Source organism: Polyodon spathula, chromosome 37 (assembly GCF_017654505.1).
Source record: "Polyodon spathula isolate WHYD16114869_AA chromosome 37, ASM1765450v1, whole genome shotgun sequence".
Classification (NCBI taxonomy): domain Eukaryota; kingdom Metazoa; phylum Chordata; class Actinopteri; order Acipenseriformes; family Polyodontidae; genus Polyodon; species Polyodon spathula.
Window position 1 is genome coordinate 5,003,334 of NC_054570.1, and position 17,421 is coordinate 5,020,754.

Sequence of the window (17,421 nt, forward strand, 5' to 3'; positions counted from 1 at the left end):
AAATGTCACCTTTCTACTTTAATCAAATTTAGTTTTTGGAAATATTCGCTTCAAAACAATGTGCTTATTCTGGCTGGATTCGATACTGCTCAAGACACGCACAGCATTTTAAGTGTTAAACCGTAACATTCAAGTTAAATAAACAAAACAAACAAAAAAAAAACCCACACATATGTAATGTGTTAGTTAATATTCACATAGTTCTGCATGCTACCAGATTTTTTTAAAAAAACAGATGACTGTATTTGTAAATTTTAAATAGTTTTTATGCAAAATGCCCCGTCTGTTTTCCGTCATTGGCTGAACTCTAGCACCTCCTCCATCCCTGTGCCTTCCGAGCCAGCAAATCGAGTCCTATTTATTTATTTATTTAATGACTCGCTTAAATACTTTTGTATCTTGAAGTCCTATTCGTTAATTTTCAAATATAGAATAACATGCCCTTGTCTAGGGGCTGCATTTTACTAATTAGGGTGTAGTTTTACTGAAATCTGTGATAAAAAGCAAGCACATCCATCACATTGGTAGGTAAGCATTTTATATATATATATATAATAAGTAAACATTAGTAAGTACGTAAGCCTAGTAATTAGAAAATACATTTTTTTTCTGTTTTCATAAATATAAGAACATAAAAAAAGTTTACAAACGAGAGGAGGCCATTCGGCCCATCTTGCTCGTTTGGTTGTTAGTAGCTTATTGATCCCAGAATCTCATCAAGCAGCTTCTTGAAGGATCCCAGGGTGTCAGCTTCAACAACATTACTGGGGAGTTGATTCCAGACCCTCACAATTCTCTGTGTAAAAAAGTGCCTTCTATTTTCTGTTCTGAATGCCCTTTTGTCTAATCTCCATTTGTGAAAGTTGCAAGTTGTTCAGTGATCCACGACATTCAATTAGATATAATTGATTTGCTGTTAAATGATAATAGAAAATATAATAAACTGACCAGGCATGTCAGCTGATGTTATGGTAATGTCATGTGTCTTAAACAAATATTGGTAACAGAATAACAAGGATGGTTACTCTAAATTAAATTATTAATTTACCAGCTGGTAAGACTATTGTAGTTAAAACACAGCCTGGAAGACAGGTTCACATGCATGGCAGGCCGGTTTGTAATGGGCACATGCATGGCAGGCCGGTTTGTAATGGGCACATGCCTGGCAGGCCGGGTTGTAATGGGCACATGCCTGGCAGGCCGGTTTGTAATGGGCACATGCCTGGCAGGCCGGTTTGTAATGGGCACATGCCTGGCAGGCCGGTTTGTAATGGGCACATGCCTGGCAGGCCGGTTTGTAATGGGCACATGCCTGGCAGGCCGGGCAGGCCGGTTTGTAATGGGCACATGCCTGGCAGGCCGGTTTGTAATGGGCACATGCCTGGCAGGCCGGTTTGTAATGGGCACATGCCTGGCAGGCCGGTTTGTAATGGGCACATGCCTGGCAGGCCGGTTTGTAATGGGCACATGCCTGGCAGGCCGGTTTGTAATGGGCACATGCCTGGCAGGCCGGTTTGTAATGGGCACATGCCTGGCAGGCCGGTTTGTAATGGGCACATGCCTGGCAGGCCGGTTTGTAATGGGCACATGCCTGGCAGGCCGGTTTGTAATGGGCACATGCCTGGCAGGCCGGTTTGTAATGGGCACATGCATGGCAGGCCGGTTTGTAATGGGCACATGGGCAGGCCGGTTTGTAATGGGCACATGCCTGGCAGGCCGGTTTGTAATGGGCACATGCCTGGCAGGCCGGTTTGTAATGGGCACATGCCTGGCAGGCCGGTTTGTAATGGGCACATGCCTGGCAGGCCGGTTTGTAATGGGCACATGCATGGCAGGCCGGTTTGTAATGGGCACATGCATGGCAGGCCGGTTTGTAATGGGCACATGCATGGCAGGCCGGTTTGTAATGGGCACATGCCTGGCAGGCCGGTTTGTAATGGGCACATGCATGGCAGGCCGGTTTGTAATGGGCACATGCCTGGCAGGCCGGTTTGTAATGGGCACATGCCTGGCAGGCCGGTTTGTAATGGGCACATGCCTGGCAGGCCGGTTTGTAATGGGCACATGCCTGGCAGGCCGGTTTGTAATGGGCACATGCCTGGCAGGCCGGTTTGTAATGGGCACATGCCTGGCAGGCCGGTTTGTAATGGGCACATGCCTGGCAGGCCGGTTTGTAATGGGCACATGCCTGGCAGGCCGGTTTGTAATGGGCACATGCCTGGCAGGCCGGTTTGTAATGGGCACATGCCTGGCAGGCCGGTTTGTAATGGGCACATGCCTGGCAGGCCGGTTTGTAATGGGCACATGCCTGGCAGGCCGGTTTGTAATGGGCACATGCCTGGCAGGCCGGGTTGTAATGGGCACATGCCTGGCAGGCCGGGTTGTAATGGGCACATGCCTGGCAGGCCGGGTTGTAATGGGCACATGGCTGGCAGGCTGGTTTGCCTGATTGAAAAAAAAAAAAAAAAAAATGTTATTTTATCAGGTTACTCAATAGGTTCATGTAAAGAGCCACTGTCATAGTTTGTAGAAAATGTTATATAGCAAAATATGTTGGTATGACTATCAGTAAAGTATCTGATTTTTTTAATTTTTTTTTTTAACAACTTAACACTTTAAAATGTAAACTCCGCAATAAATATGGACAGCACCGTGGCACATATGTTTTAAAGTGTTATAAAAAAAAAAAGAGATACTTTACTGATAGTCATACCACCACATTAGAATGTGTGTCAGGATGTTAACAATGAAAGAGAAAAAATGAGATACTTTACTGATGGAGTTGGACTAACACATTAGACCATATACCAACATTTTCTACAACCTATGCTAGTGGCTCTTTAAAGCAGGTAACGCAATGTTATTTACAAGTAAGGTGGTGTATTTTTTTCCTTCAGTGAAAAATTGTGCTAAAAATGCTCATTCTACATCAGCAACCCCTGATGCTTCTTCAGAAAGTGACACTGCTTCCCCACTGCCACAGGCATGCCCTCCTTCCTCCAGCACAGTCGCTGTGTCAGTTCAGCATCCACCTGTATCACGCGCTTTGCCTCGCCCAGCTGTAATACCCAACAGCATGGATACACCACAAGTATTTGCTGAAGTTGAGAGCATTCTCCCTCATTTTTTCAGCAAGAGAAAGAAAAGGTAATATAATATAAATAAACAGATTCATGTGATATTGGAACATTCCAGAATTTAAGTATTCTCAAGCTCATTCCAAAGGCTTAATGCAGAATTGAATTAATTCTGAATTAAGTAAATACCTTTTTATAGTTTAATTAAATTTACATTTGTGTATCAATTTTGCAATGTTGCCCATATTTTGTATCTTATTATTTATATATAATAATATAATATAATAATATAATTATTATAATATAATTATTTCTAGATAAGAATAAAGAGTGAGCTTAAAAAGCAGATTGAAGAGACAGTCAGCGTTAGTCCTGGCCCAACAACCACTGTAACTTCCCTGTGTTCCAAACTGAGTGAGGGTAAGTTAGTAAATGCCCAGTGCAAGAACAACACACTAAAACATTGATATATGGTATCAATTAGTAGTATAACACATTGTACAATATATAGACCACTGCATTCAATAGCTTCAAAATACCTTATCTCAATATTATATAGTGTGGGTAGCCTTGTTTTTAAAACCTAACAACCTAATTATTTGTTTCCATTCTAAGTTGTCTTGCATTCATTCACCAGCTTAAGTCAAATGTAACATGCAAACAGTAAACGTTAAATTTATCATTAAATAAATCAATTATTTGTGAATATAGAAAAATGTAACGTCAGTCTTATTGTACATTGAATGTTGATTGTTACTAGTGTGATTTAGTAGTGGACATCGGCAAGCTGGCAGTAAGGATGATTCCTTTTGACAGGATCGCAGTTTTGGAGGGCTCGATTCTAAACAAAGATGTTGCCATTGGAAAGCTTCATGAATTTAAGTATGTTTCTTTACAGTTTTACACTAGTGATGAAAAACACAGCTGTAGTCTTACCAAAATTTATTTACATTTTTTAAAAACTTGTAACCAAAACGTTAAATTATATCAGATCTGTAACAAAAATATACACTGTGAATATGAAATATAGAAAAAAGTAAACTCAGACCAAAACATTTCCCATGTACAAAACAAGTTAGAAAGAGGGATCAGCCAGAGAAAGACATGATTCAAATGTGCGAAATTGTACAAATAAATAAAAATCAAGTGTAACAAGGATGAGGCACAGCGGAGGCACAGACACAGCTTATAATACTGTATACTTAAACAAACAAAAACGGCACAAGGGCCAAACAAAACATCCCAGGGTGTCAGCGTCAACAACATTACTGGGGAGTTGATTCCAGACCCTCACGATTCTTTGTGTAAAAAAGTGCCTCCTATTTTCTGTTCTGAATGCCCCTTTGTCTAATCTCCATTTGTGACCCCTGGTCCTTGTTTCTTTTTTCAGGTCGAAAAAGTCCCTTGGGTCGACACTGTCAATACCTTTTAGAATTTTGAATGCTTAAACTATATTTTACCTCTCCAGTTGTTTATGCATGGCACTCATTTTGTGGAAGCACAGTTGTATCATATTAAATATACCAAAGTGTAGACCTTTGTCCTTACCCACTGCTCCCCTCACCAATCTTCTCCTTCTTACCTCCAATCTCTCATCTCTCCCTATATCCCCTTTCCGTTCCTCCTCTGCAGGCTTACTGGTCATGCCTTCCCTCAAGTGCTCTACTGCCCGTGCTTGTTCCTTTTCCTCTCTTGCTCCCCAGTGGTAGAATCGGCTGCCTGTGAGTATCAGGATGACATTGCCACTTTCCAACGTCTCCTCAAAACGCATCTAGATTACACTTGTAGATCCTGTAAAATCATGTCTGTATTGTCCAATTTATTGCTGGCATATTTCTCTATGTTCTATTACCGGCAATGATATAATCTTTTTTATCTTGAAAATGTGATTTCAGTTGCCTGCAACGTTATTTGAGTGTATTTTTATTATTTTATATATATATATTTTTTCAAATCTTTCCCTTTTTTCACCCAATTTTTAAAGGCCAGTCACTAGTCAACTCAGAGGATCACACAACTCTCCCCACCCCCAACCCCTCCAGGATTGAAGGCAGCCTGCTCCCTATGACAAATGCCTGCCACGTCTGCAATTTTTCCACATTGCCGGTCTAGAGCACGCACCCCCGCAGCTTTCATATCGTTCAGAGGAGTCAATATATACAGTAGCTATGGAATGCTGATGCCCCATCCCTGCAGGCCACAAGGGGTCGCACATGTGCAGTCCTCTCAATAAATCCCAGCTGACTTTGAGCTCTCCCAACCCCAGTGGCACTTGGCCAATTGTGCGCTGCCCTCTGGGCGCACCCAGCTGGCAATGGCACAAGCAGGATTTGCACTCTGCCTTTACCCGCTATGCCACTTGTGAGCCACAAAGTATTATTTTTAAAGTGTAAAGATACACCTCTAAACTTCTAAATAGACTTGCAGATTTTCTCAGGATGCTTTATTGTGTTGGGCGTCTCAATATCTTTTGTTTTTATTTGCATCCCATTACAAGATGTAATGTTGTTGGGAACTTCCAGGCAGTAGCCTCTGCTATTCCTACCACATGCTTTTATTTACTTTCTCTTAAACTGTGTTACTGTCTCCTATTCTTTATACGGGACAGTATCCCTCCCTGCTGTCCAGCGGCACAGATTTACTATCTTCCTCAGACCGCGCTGCGAACTGAACCAGGCAGCAGAGCCCCCAGCAATGAGACACGCCGGGGACAGCGCTGCTATCAAAGCGTGTCCTCCAGGCTTTAATTAACTGCTATTGATTTTAAAAAGGACAAACCAGCATGTTAATGTTACACAGTGAACAACTAAACACATCGAGAGTGAAGAGGACTTAAAATACAATGTGTTACTCAGCTGCTTGGTTCGAGTTTTGTGAAATGAACAGGTGGTTTACCTCTTTAAAATAAATAGGAGTTAATTAAAGACTGGCATAAAAGCTTTGAAAAGATGGCCTGAGGTGTCTTATTGTGATTAAAAAAAAAAAAAAAAAACCCTGAGAGGCGTTAGAAAACTAAAGCTCTTTGAATGAAATGCTTTTTATTATATGAATAACTACCCAGTGGAGTGACAGAGCAGGTTACAAAACCAAACGGATTAAATGAATAATGAAATCAGACATGTCAGAGAGTGAGAGGTTTGTATTACACAGTCCAATTCCAGTATTGTTTTAAAAGGTTTTAGTAGTTTAGCTGCTGATGACTGCGCAGATTGGAAGCACAGGTAAATATTCTCATGCAGTACTCGTGCATTCCTGTTATTGCTCCCACAGTACTTTCAGTAAAGCTGTATTTGGGTCTATAGTTGTTGTCCCCGGTCTGTATCAAGTGTATTCATTCAGGAGAAGCAGAGTCTTCAGTAACACAAGTGGAGGGGCAGCACAGGGGCGTTACAGTGTGGGGCACATTGTAATTATTTATTTGAAATTGTTTGAAATGCTTCGACATTATTGTATAGTACTTTAGATTATATATGTTTACATGATATACATCACATTGGGATTATTTTTCTGATTTATAATCAGAAATACTGTAACTTCAAATAAGTAGCCCTCAGAATGTGCGCATTGCAGAAGTGTTTATTATTAAAACGTGACGAGACATCTCTTAGGCTTTATCAATGCGCACCACTATATTCTATTTGAGTGACAAATTACAAGTTAATTGCAGTCAGAATGTAAGTTCATCAATGTATCCAGTAGGTGGCACTAAAACACTGTTCAGCTTTCACATTGTACAGCTTAGACTGCATTGATTGATAATATACATTTCTCTGAATGTAAAAAGGGGCGGAGCTAGATATTTAAAAAGAATGACTAATATTTTTGTGATACAATACTGAAATTATTGGGCATTTTTACCCCAATATAAAGCATTCTTTAATTCTTAGTTTAACACAGTCATTCTGCTGTCTCTTTTATTAAAGCATGTGTAAAAGCCGCATAGATGGATTGCTTGTCTCTCAGTTACTTGTTTTAGTTTAATGTGTCTCTTATTTTTCAGTATGTTCTTTCATTGTCAGTGTGAACATGTACCTCAGTGCAGCAGTATTTGCAGCGCTGTGCATCCACTGCCTCATCTGACCCACTTTTTTGCTTTTTGTACACTTCGAAACATTTGTTTTCTTTTGAATATTCATAAATTGATTTACGTTTTCTTCCCACTCCTCATACACGAAAATATTATATTTTTAGTGGAAGTATTTCAGTTTAGTTTCTGATGAAGCTAGTAATTACTACGCCCCAAAATTGCTACAATAATCAGACTTTGAATGGCCAATAGAATCACAGCCACATACTCTCATTTCAGGGAATATTTATTTATACTCTTGGCATCTAACAACTTCTTAATTATAGTTAAGAAGCTAAAACTTCTATTAACCATCTGGCTGCTGGAAAACAACAATACTTTAATCAAAATCTGGTCTGATAAAACCCCTGTTCAAATGAGTGGATTGAAACACTTCTCTACACAGAGAGTGCTGAGGGTATGGAATGGGTTTGCTTGTCATGTTGTTGGTGCTCAATCATTGGGATCCTTTGACAAAATATTGTGATCAAACAGCACTCAACTGAATGATCACTGAGGGACAGAAATAAAACTGTACTGGCAAATGGAATAAAAAATTCACACACACACAAAAGGTTTAGTTATGTAATTGTTAAATGGTTTGAGTGAATAATTGTTTAATTAGTTATATAAAAGTGTGGAATGTGGCCAGGTGGTGATTGAATGATTGATTCAACCCCTGGCCACTGCATTACTATATAAGCACAAGATGTTGTGTGTTTGTTGTGTAGAGTTATAGTCAGACCTACAACAATGTGCAGTGATTGCTCATTGGTGGAGTGAAGTGTTTGTTATCTTAAAGGACCAGTTGTCTGTCTTTGTTTCATTGTAAAGTGTGCAAACACTGTTAAAACTGGTGTTGTGTGTGTGTGTTTGCTATTCTCACCGCTGACCAGCCTTGATCATATATATGTATTTATGTAAAGCTCTCTTATGTACTCTAGTCACATGAAGATAGCTACAATGTATCAGCATATAATTGTCATTAACATTATTTACTGGCAATATGAAACATATATAGTCAAGATTTTTTTTACAGATTTCTAGTCTATAGAATTCTAACATATTTTTATAGATTTCTAAAATGCCAACTATAAATCTGTTGTTTTTATTTACTGTCCAGATTAAGCAGTTTATTAGTAAGGCTGTACCATTTCACAGAAAGGACTTAATAAGATTGTTATGAACACAGATCTGACTTGCCCTATCAGTACAAGCAACTGGGCTCTGCTGCTTTGCTCATTATGTGTAAAAAGACACTAATATGAACAATTGAAAAGTGGTCGGGATTATGATAGTGGTATTTTTGTAAACAAACACGTTTGGTGTGACATCACGTCTAACGTTTGCGTAGTACGTAAGCACAACCTAGCTTCCACTGGAGTGCAAGTGTATTGGTTAGCATTCGGTTGCGTAGGAACACAGGAAAGTCACTGACACTGAAGAGACAGGGCAGCAGTACAAGATAAAGCAGAGACTGAGTGCTTTGACGAAGTGATTGTTTATATGCCTCACTTACGATTGTTTTTGCGAAGTTAAATAAATGCACTATTATTGTTGAATTGTATGCATTTTTGTCCCCATATTTTCCACAGGGAATTCTTCTAGAGTTTTATAAGTAAATGCTATGCTGTGATATATGTTTTTCCTTCCTGTTGATCTTGCTTCCCATGGAAATGTTATCAGAAGTTGTATCTATGATACTGTAGTATAAACTATTCTGTTGTTTTACTCATTGATATTGATTCAGAGTAACAGGACTAGGAGTTATTTGATTTCACTTGTAATACAGTGGCTCTCAAAAGTATTCACCCTCCTTGGACTCTCCCACATTTTATTGTGTTACAACATGGAATCAAAATGGATTTAATTAGTTTTTGCCACTGTTTTTTGCCAACATAAAAAAAGTCCATAATGTCAAAGTGAAAAATAAAATCTACAAATTGTTCTAAATTAATTTACTGTGACACACCTAAATAAGCTCTGGTGCAACCAATTGTCTTTAGAAGTCACATAATCAGTTGAATGGAGTCCACCTGCATGCAAATAAGGTGTTTCACATGATTTCAGGTTAAATACACCTGGCTTTGGGAGGACCCACAGTTGGTTAGTACATTTCCTAACAAAAACGACATCATGAAGATGAAGGAGCATTTTAAAATGGACAAAACATCATGTTAATGATACACAATGAAAAACTAAAAACATTGAGAGTGTGGAAGAGCACTTGAAATACAGTGTATTACTCAGCTGTTTGGTTCTAGTTTTTAAAAATGAACATGTGGTTTAAATAAAAAAAAGGGGGTTAATTAAAGACTGGCATAAAACTATGTCCTGAGGTGCCTTATTGTGATAAAGCGGTGCACTTACCTGTTTAGACGTTGATTGAACCAGCAGCACAGATTTCAGCCAGCGAGTAGGAGCACACAGCACGTGTTTCTTCAGCTACAAACACAAACGAAATGTTTGCACAGCTTATGTGCCGATTTATGTGCAGCAAACCAAAGAGCTGACAAACACACGCCCACTGAGGACAAAGACATGCTAATCACTATTTACTTTAAACAGCATTCCAATCAACCTCACAATCCAACACAGCCCAGCACAGCCAAGAAAACACAATTACAATTATACAGTGCAGGGTAGTTACCTTAGCAAAGAACAAATTGAACTATCAAATTTAATATGAATTACTGGAGCAGGAAGACAGTTGGTAAGGGGAAAGCTTTTGAAGTGCAACAAATGGTAATTTAAAAGGGGACCCAGTGCTCTTTCAGATAACATTTTTGGGGATAAAAACCAAATCTCCTTCACTTCCTTTAAACTTTATTGTTCCTGAGTGGACAACTTTGATGTTACAATCACTTAAGGCAATAAAACAAAAGTGAACCACATGGTCAATGATATTATTGGTTGATAGGAGGACTGTAAAACCTGCATCAGTGTGTAATTATTTCTTCTCATAGGTTAAGGAATAAGGGCTGATGTCTAAGAGAAGCTATATTAAATCCCAACATTGTATTGTCCTGTTGATTCTGTTATGACCTGTGCTTAGGGAAAATGGAATACTCAACTGTTCGATGGTATTGAATAAAATATCTGTTGAAATCTACCATGGAGTTCTGAATCACAATAATTATTTATACTGACGGATGCATGAAGGAAAAAAGAACACTAACTAACTATAAATCAACATGCTGTTTTTAGCACTGCTCAGTATTTTGTTGTATAATTAATCAATCGTTAATCAGCATGCACAAGGTTTAATTGCACAATCAAGTCTCATTAGAACTCAGATTACACAATTTGACTTTCTGTACCTAAGATCCGCGCACATGCCTGCTACACAGGGCAGTTTTGAAAAGCAGCACAAATACAAGCATGGACAATACACATTGCAAAGCTATACGTGGTACAATATTAATTCATTCTTGTCATAATACAGGAATAAGACTGTGACAGGGATGGCTAAGTGGTGACGTCAGGCCAGAAGCAGGAACTGAAAAGACTCAGGTAAGTTGGGTGCAAACACGCACTATAGCGCTATTTTTATTTACATGCAAAAATAAAATAAAAAGGTTTAACACAAAACTGCAAAATAAAACAGCTAATCAAAAATAATCACAAACACATAATACAAATATAGGTCAGGCGGGGCAAATCGCTGTCACTGATCCTACATTTACTTTGATTTTCGTTTTCTCCAACACTCCACTAGTCTCCACCCACATGGAACAGGGAAAAACGGCAGGGTTTTTATATTGGTGACCACTTCCCGATTAGCAACAAATTAACCAATTTAATTAGAGTTTCTTCCCCATCCACACTGTCAAACAAAAGAAAAACACACGGCTTCTCCCGTCATTTAAATACCCAATAACAATAAACAAATAAAAAATAATACAAAATGCACAGGGGCGGGGGGTACCCCATTCTAAAACAAACAAATACATTTGTTTTAAATAATAATACAACACACTCATCTGTGCTAAACAAACAAACCATACATTTCAAATCATCCGCTCTGAATAACCACAACACATCATTTTTTTTACCTGCAGGGCTTTGCCCTGTCCCCTCTTCATGTACAGGGTTCCTGGCCCTGTTACAGGGACACTATCATTTTTACTTCAGTTTAGCATTGTGATGAATTGATCAGACAAATCTTCCAGGCCAGCGGTTTTCAAACTGGGGTACGCATACCTCTGGGGGTACTTGAGAGCTCCTCAGGGGGTACACAAGAAAAATCCTGTAATGGCGGACAACAGATTTCTATTTATTTAATTTTTATTTATTTTTTTTACCACATTGTAGAACTTTGCGACTTAGCAATTGAATTAACAATGTTGAATCTCCTTTCAAATAAAACCACAGGCGTATTGGTGTACGTTTCCTTTCTGTTGGGCGGGGTTAATTATAAACACCCGACCGGCTGCTGACAATGAGTGAGTGTTGAGCGCACACAGGGCTCAATGACATATTTAAATAGCAGCGCGGTAGTTCTGCAGTCTGTAGGCTAAAAGGAAGAAAAAATATCATTGATGGTGCTTCTTTTTAAAATGTGTCGTATTTACTGGGTACGTTTGCTTTCTGGAGTTTAAATGTTCAGTGTTTGTAGTTTAGTTTAATCAGTTCGGTGTGTTTTATCTAAGTTTATGTTTTTAAATAACAGTATTATTGAGTTTAGCAGGCAGCTGTGCCGCCCTGCTTAAAAAGTGAATTCACTGAGATAGAGCTTACATGACTTTTATCTTTACTTGCAGTGCTTTGTGCCTTTTGCGTTGAAGAACTCCAGTAAGTAATTGCATTAGCCTGCGCATGTACGCTTCTAATTATTAGGCTAAGAAAAGCAAAAGCACGGTATTATTACACTATGTACCACAATTTTTGTTCCTGGGTAGTAAGTGTTATTTCCTAATTGCTTGTGCCTCAAAAGTATAGAAAATGGCTATTATTCCCCACAAACTTTGCTTTTGTGACCAGGACAGTGATATTTCAAAATATCACTATTTCCAATGGGAAAACGGGCAAATGTGTGTCTTTTCGTTCACATAAAGTCAGAAAAAAACAACATATGAATCCAAATTAACATGTATTTATACTAAAGTAATACAAAAATGACTACAAAAGATTTAGAAATGAGTAGTTTTTCGAGATTTACATTATACTGTACTGCATGATATAAAGGTACTACCCAGGAACAAAAATTAAATTTAGTTTTGTTATTATGGCAAACATGGAATCGCGGCTTTTTAAAAAAAAAAAAAAAAAAAAAACCTCAATCCCTAACTCCTGGATTGGGAAGTGTATGAAATTGGATTCCCTACTGCAGACCTACTGAGTGTGTTCATATCATATAGCGAGTGCCTGTCAACAAGCTGTCTGGCAGCTGATTAACATGAACAGACGACCGCACTAAACACTAACATGGAAGCATTTTGCCAAAAGTCATTTTTCACTGCATGATATAAATGTCACCTTTCTACTTTAATCAAATTTAGTTTTTGAAGTGAATATTTCCAAAACAAATGTGCTTATTCTGGCTGGATTCAATACTGCTCAAGACACACACAGCATTTTAAATTCCAGCTCAAGTGTTAAACCATAACATTCAAGTTAAATAACCTGTTTTTGGACTCGTTTGGCCACTTAATGGTCTGGATTCTGAAATTATTTTACATAGCATTTTTAGTTTTAATTGTATTTTATTTAAATTAGTTTAACAGCAGTTTTCCATGAACACTAGCCCCTCCTTCTTCCCTGTGTCTTCTGAGCCAGCAAATCGAATCCTGTTTATTTTTATTTTTTTAATGACTCACTTAAAAAGTTTTTTTGTAACTTGAAGTCCTGTTCATTCATTTTAAAATACAGAATAACATACCCTTATCTAGGGGCTGCACTGTTTACTGATCCGGGTGTAGGGTTACTAAAATCTGTGATAAAAAGCAGGCACATCCATCACATTGGTCGGTAGGCATTTAAAAAAACAATATATATATATATATATATATATAGTATATCAGTAAGTACTTAAGCCTAGTAATTTGAAAATCCCCTATCTGAGATGGGGGTACGCAGTAGACTAGATTTTTTGGAAACTGGTACAGGGCCACAAACTACTGCTCCAGGCTGTTGCCCAGTAAGGGTGGTGCAGTCTTGTCTCTGGGATGATAAACAGCAGGGTCGCGATACTTGTTCCCTTCAATTTATTTATTTTCAAGTTAATAGTGTTTAAAATGTTCAATCCTGAAACTCATTTGCCACACTGAGTTATTGATTTCTCCAGACTCGTCCATCAGATGAGATGCAGAATAGTTTCCTTTCTGCCTATTCCCGCTCCCAGGCACTGACTGCATTGACAGCCCGGGTTAAACTGACAGCAGAGAAGCCTCTTGTGACGTGTCCGCATCACCGCCCACTTTCTAACACAATCACAGTGCAAGAGAGTTGAAGTGCAATTTTACCATTTAAAATGCATGCTCTTAAGAGTGATACACAAAACAGCAATTACACAGGGACTCATAATGCAAAGCCAACATTTTTTTTACAGTTTTTCTCCTGTGTGAAAAGTTTCCTGAGTGATTGAAACTCTTCTTTAGCAGTTATGGTTTTTCTCCTGTGTGAGTTCGCTGGTGTTTTTTCAGATTTCCTGAGTGATTGAAACTCTTCCCACAGTCAGAGCAATGATATGGTTTTTCTCCTGTGTGAGTTCGCTGGTGTTTTTTCAGGTTTCCTGAGTGATTGAAACTCTTCCCACAGTCAGAGCAGTGATATGGTTTCTCTCCTGTGTGAGTTCGCTGGTGTTTTTTCAGGTTTCCTGAGTGACTGAAACTCTTCCCACAGTCAGAACAATGATATGGTTTCTCTCCTGTATGAGTTCGCTGGTGTGAAACAAGGTGTTCAGACTGACTGAAACTCTTCCCACAGTCAGAGCAGTGATACGGTTTCTCTCCTGTGTGAGTTCGCTGGTGTGTTTTCAGGGATCCTGAGTGATTGAAACTCTTCCCACAGTCAGTACAATGATATGGTTTCTCTCCTGTGTGAGTTCGCTGGTGTGAAACAAATTGTCCAACTGGGTGAAACTCTTTCCCACAGTCAGCATATTCTCCACGGTTTCTCTCCTGTGTGAGCTGCTGGACTGGAACCTGGAAAATATGAACAGGACTGAAAGAAAGTAAGAGGGACTGCTTGTAGGCTTGGGATTGACAGTTCATACTTCAGATTCCAACCTAATCTGTGGGTCGGAGTCGAAGGTCTCTGACTCTGTGCGACAGGTCACAATTCGCCTCTCACACAGCTGCTCTTGCAACGTGCATGAACAGGAAAGAAAGTAAGAGGGACTTTGTAAGGTTAAGGTTGGTTCATACTTCAGACTCCCACCTAATCTGTCTTTTTTGGAAAGTCGTACAGCCTTTTCTTAAGTATTTCTGCACCGGACGTATCGCATTCATTTACAACAGATGTATGAATCAACCCCTAGGGCATGTGGCCAGGTGGAGGAGTGGATTACAAGCATGTCTGAATTAAAGCTGTGGGGGCTTGCACTGGGTTACACCAGTTTACAAAAGTGAAGTTAAACACAGAGCATAAATTTCTAAAATATGATTGCAATATATTTAAAGTTATGTGGATCTAGAATTCCTAGGTGATAAAACTCTGGGTGTTTTGTTTTGTTAGTTTGCACCCTCTACAGTGAAGGAGGTGTCGGTTTAGTTTTCAACTGCTATTCTGGGACTGAGATTCGAGACATGTTTAAAACGTGTTTTTTTTTTTTTTTTTTTTTTTTTTAAAGAGACGATTGCTTCAATTTCGTCTTCTTGTTTTCCTATTGCTGCCAGTCAGAGAAGCCTAACAATATGTTACGGATGTAACCCCAGTTCCCTGAAAGAGAAGACTGATACTTTTGGGATATGCCTGCTTGTCAGGTATTCGCTGTGCATTTTATATCAAAGCTGCCAATAGGCCTCTCCGTGGAGTGATGTCATCATTTTTTATACATTTACTTATATATAGGGCTTCATTTAGTCATTTGATTTAATTTGTTTTGTTTTTCTGTCAAACATCTTAATGGGATTTTAAATCAACCAAGCCTTAATTTTTCATTTATAAGCAGAACCTACAAACGAGATCACAACATGCTAATAAGCAACTCATTTTTATTAAAGCGATAAATTAAAAATAAAATCATTTTATGCTGGACACACTATGACAATTGTTATACTGTTTACATTAATAAAGACAAGTTGGTTCTGCTTTGCATTGAAAAAGAATTAGCACCCCTAATTACGTTACACATGTACAATAATATCCATCTATTTTGACACTGAATATTGCTAATGTTATATACAGTACTTTAGTTCTTCACCACCTTCGTATAATCGGATAGGAGTGCCAGTGTGAAAGGGGCTTATATCTATATCTTAAGCTCCCTAGTAGTTAGTCCTATCGAACTGGCTGGAGTGGCACAGGAAAAACAAACAGCTAGTAATGTAACTCCCTCCCTCTCAACCACACTGCAGATATCACGCAATCTAGAATGACAAATGCCACAGCTACTGTGAGTCACTCACCTGCTAGACTGCATTCTGGATATGAGTGCTGGTCTTCCTTTCCACCTCCTTCTGTGCTGTGGGGAGAACCTTCCTCTCCAGCGCCTTGCTTTCTCATGCAGATTCTCTCCAGCACCACTCTACACTCCCGCAGGTGTACAGGCTCCAGCTCAGGGATGTTTGGTTTGAAGTCCTTGGATTCTTCCTTCCCTGGTTCCATGTGGTCAAACTCTACTTTAGGGGGTTCCTGTTTAATATGGACAATGTCCAGCACCTCTTCTTGTCTAACAGGAAGGGGTTCTTCTATATGGGGAATCTCCAATTCACTGTTGTAGGAAGCAAAATGTTAACAAAAATATTATGAAGTGACAGTCGTACTACGCTACCAAAGGCACCACCTTCAGATTAAGTTAAAATTCATTTCATATTTTTTATTTGGTGCTGGAATTATTAGGCAAGAGGGAGACAACACATATAAACAATCTTTGTTTTTATTTTATTGTTCAGAGAGATACAGGAGAGCAATGGAAGTTTAAATGAAAATACAGAATAAAAATAACACTAAAAGCCAATGGGAGTATGTGACAAAGACAGCTGTAGTGGGGACGTCAGACCAGAAGAAAAACGCAGTACTGCGAGATGGAATGATAAATGGATGCGCTGCTGAGCGGTTTATTATTATAAAATAAAACAATACAAAAAAACAGGACACGGCACTGGCAGCAAAAACAAAGAGACAAACAAAAAACTAACTACACAGACAAACAGAGTGAGCTGATACTTTATTCTTATTATGGTTACCTCCGTCTCCAATCCCGTTCTCCACTCACCGAACACACAACCCCAAGTGAGTGAAAACATGCTGCTTTTATGCAGCTGTACCGAGACACGATTGCTAATCAATCATTCAGTTGGAGTCGCGGTACAACTGCACGTGAATTAATAAAGTGCAATTCCCTGTGCTCACGTTTTATTACATCTTACTGTAATACATATTAAGTGCTGTGCAATCCTCGTGCCTAAATACAAATATACATTTTAAACACTCGTGTTACACAGACCTGTTTATATCCCATGTACCAATGACTACACACCAACATTAACACATAACATACAACACAAAATACAGACAGGGGCGGGCACTTTGCCACATATACCCCACCTTGTGCAAAGCACACACAGCGTGCTGACAGTTGGGCGAATCTCTCCTCCCGCTGTACCACTGGCAGCGGAAATACTGCCAATGGTGGGGCTGTCAGCAGACGTGCTGTCAGCTCCCAGACTGACTCTTTCAGCCGGGGTAAGTCCAGCAGCGGAAAAGCTCCTGGGGTTGGTGGTCTCCAGACCTCTCCCAAGATCTCCGGCAGCGAAACTGCTGCAGGGGAAGGTGGCTCCCTCTGGGGGAACTTCAGCCCCCAGAACTCCTGCAGCAAAATTGCTGCAGGGAAAAGTGGTCTCATGACCTCTCCCCCCTTTTTCAAAGCCGGCAGCTCCCTCTGGTGGGGCTCCGGCCACACTGACCCCTGCGGCCAAGCAGAGCTGACTGCGACCCCTGGCGAAGCAGTTCCAGCGTCCCTGGGCGATGCGGAGAGGCTGGCAACCTCGGGCGATGCGGAGCGGCAGGCAACCCCGGGCGATGCGGAGCGGCAGGCAACCCCGGGCGATGCGGAGCGGCAGGCAACCCCGGGCGATGCCAGGCAGGCATCCTTGAGCAAAGTGAGGCAGGCAT

General features: G+C 39.8%; 1 pseudogene; it reads right to left on the reverse strand.

Annotated features, from left to right (window-relative positions):
- The window catches only part of LOC121304290, a 194,609-nt pseudogene that overhangs the window by 11,345 nt on the left and 165,843 nt on the right, over positions 1–17,421 (reverse strand).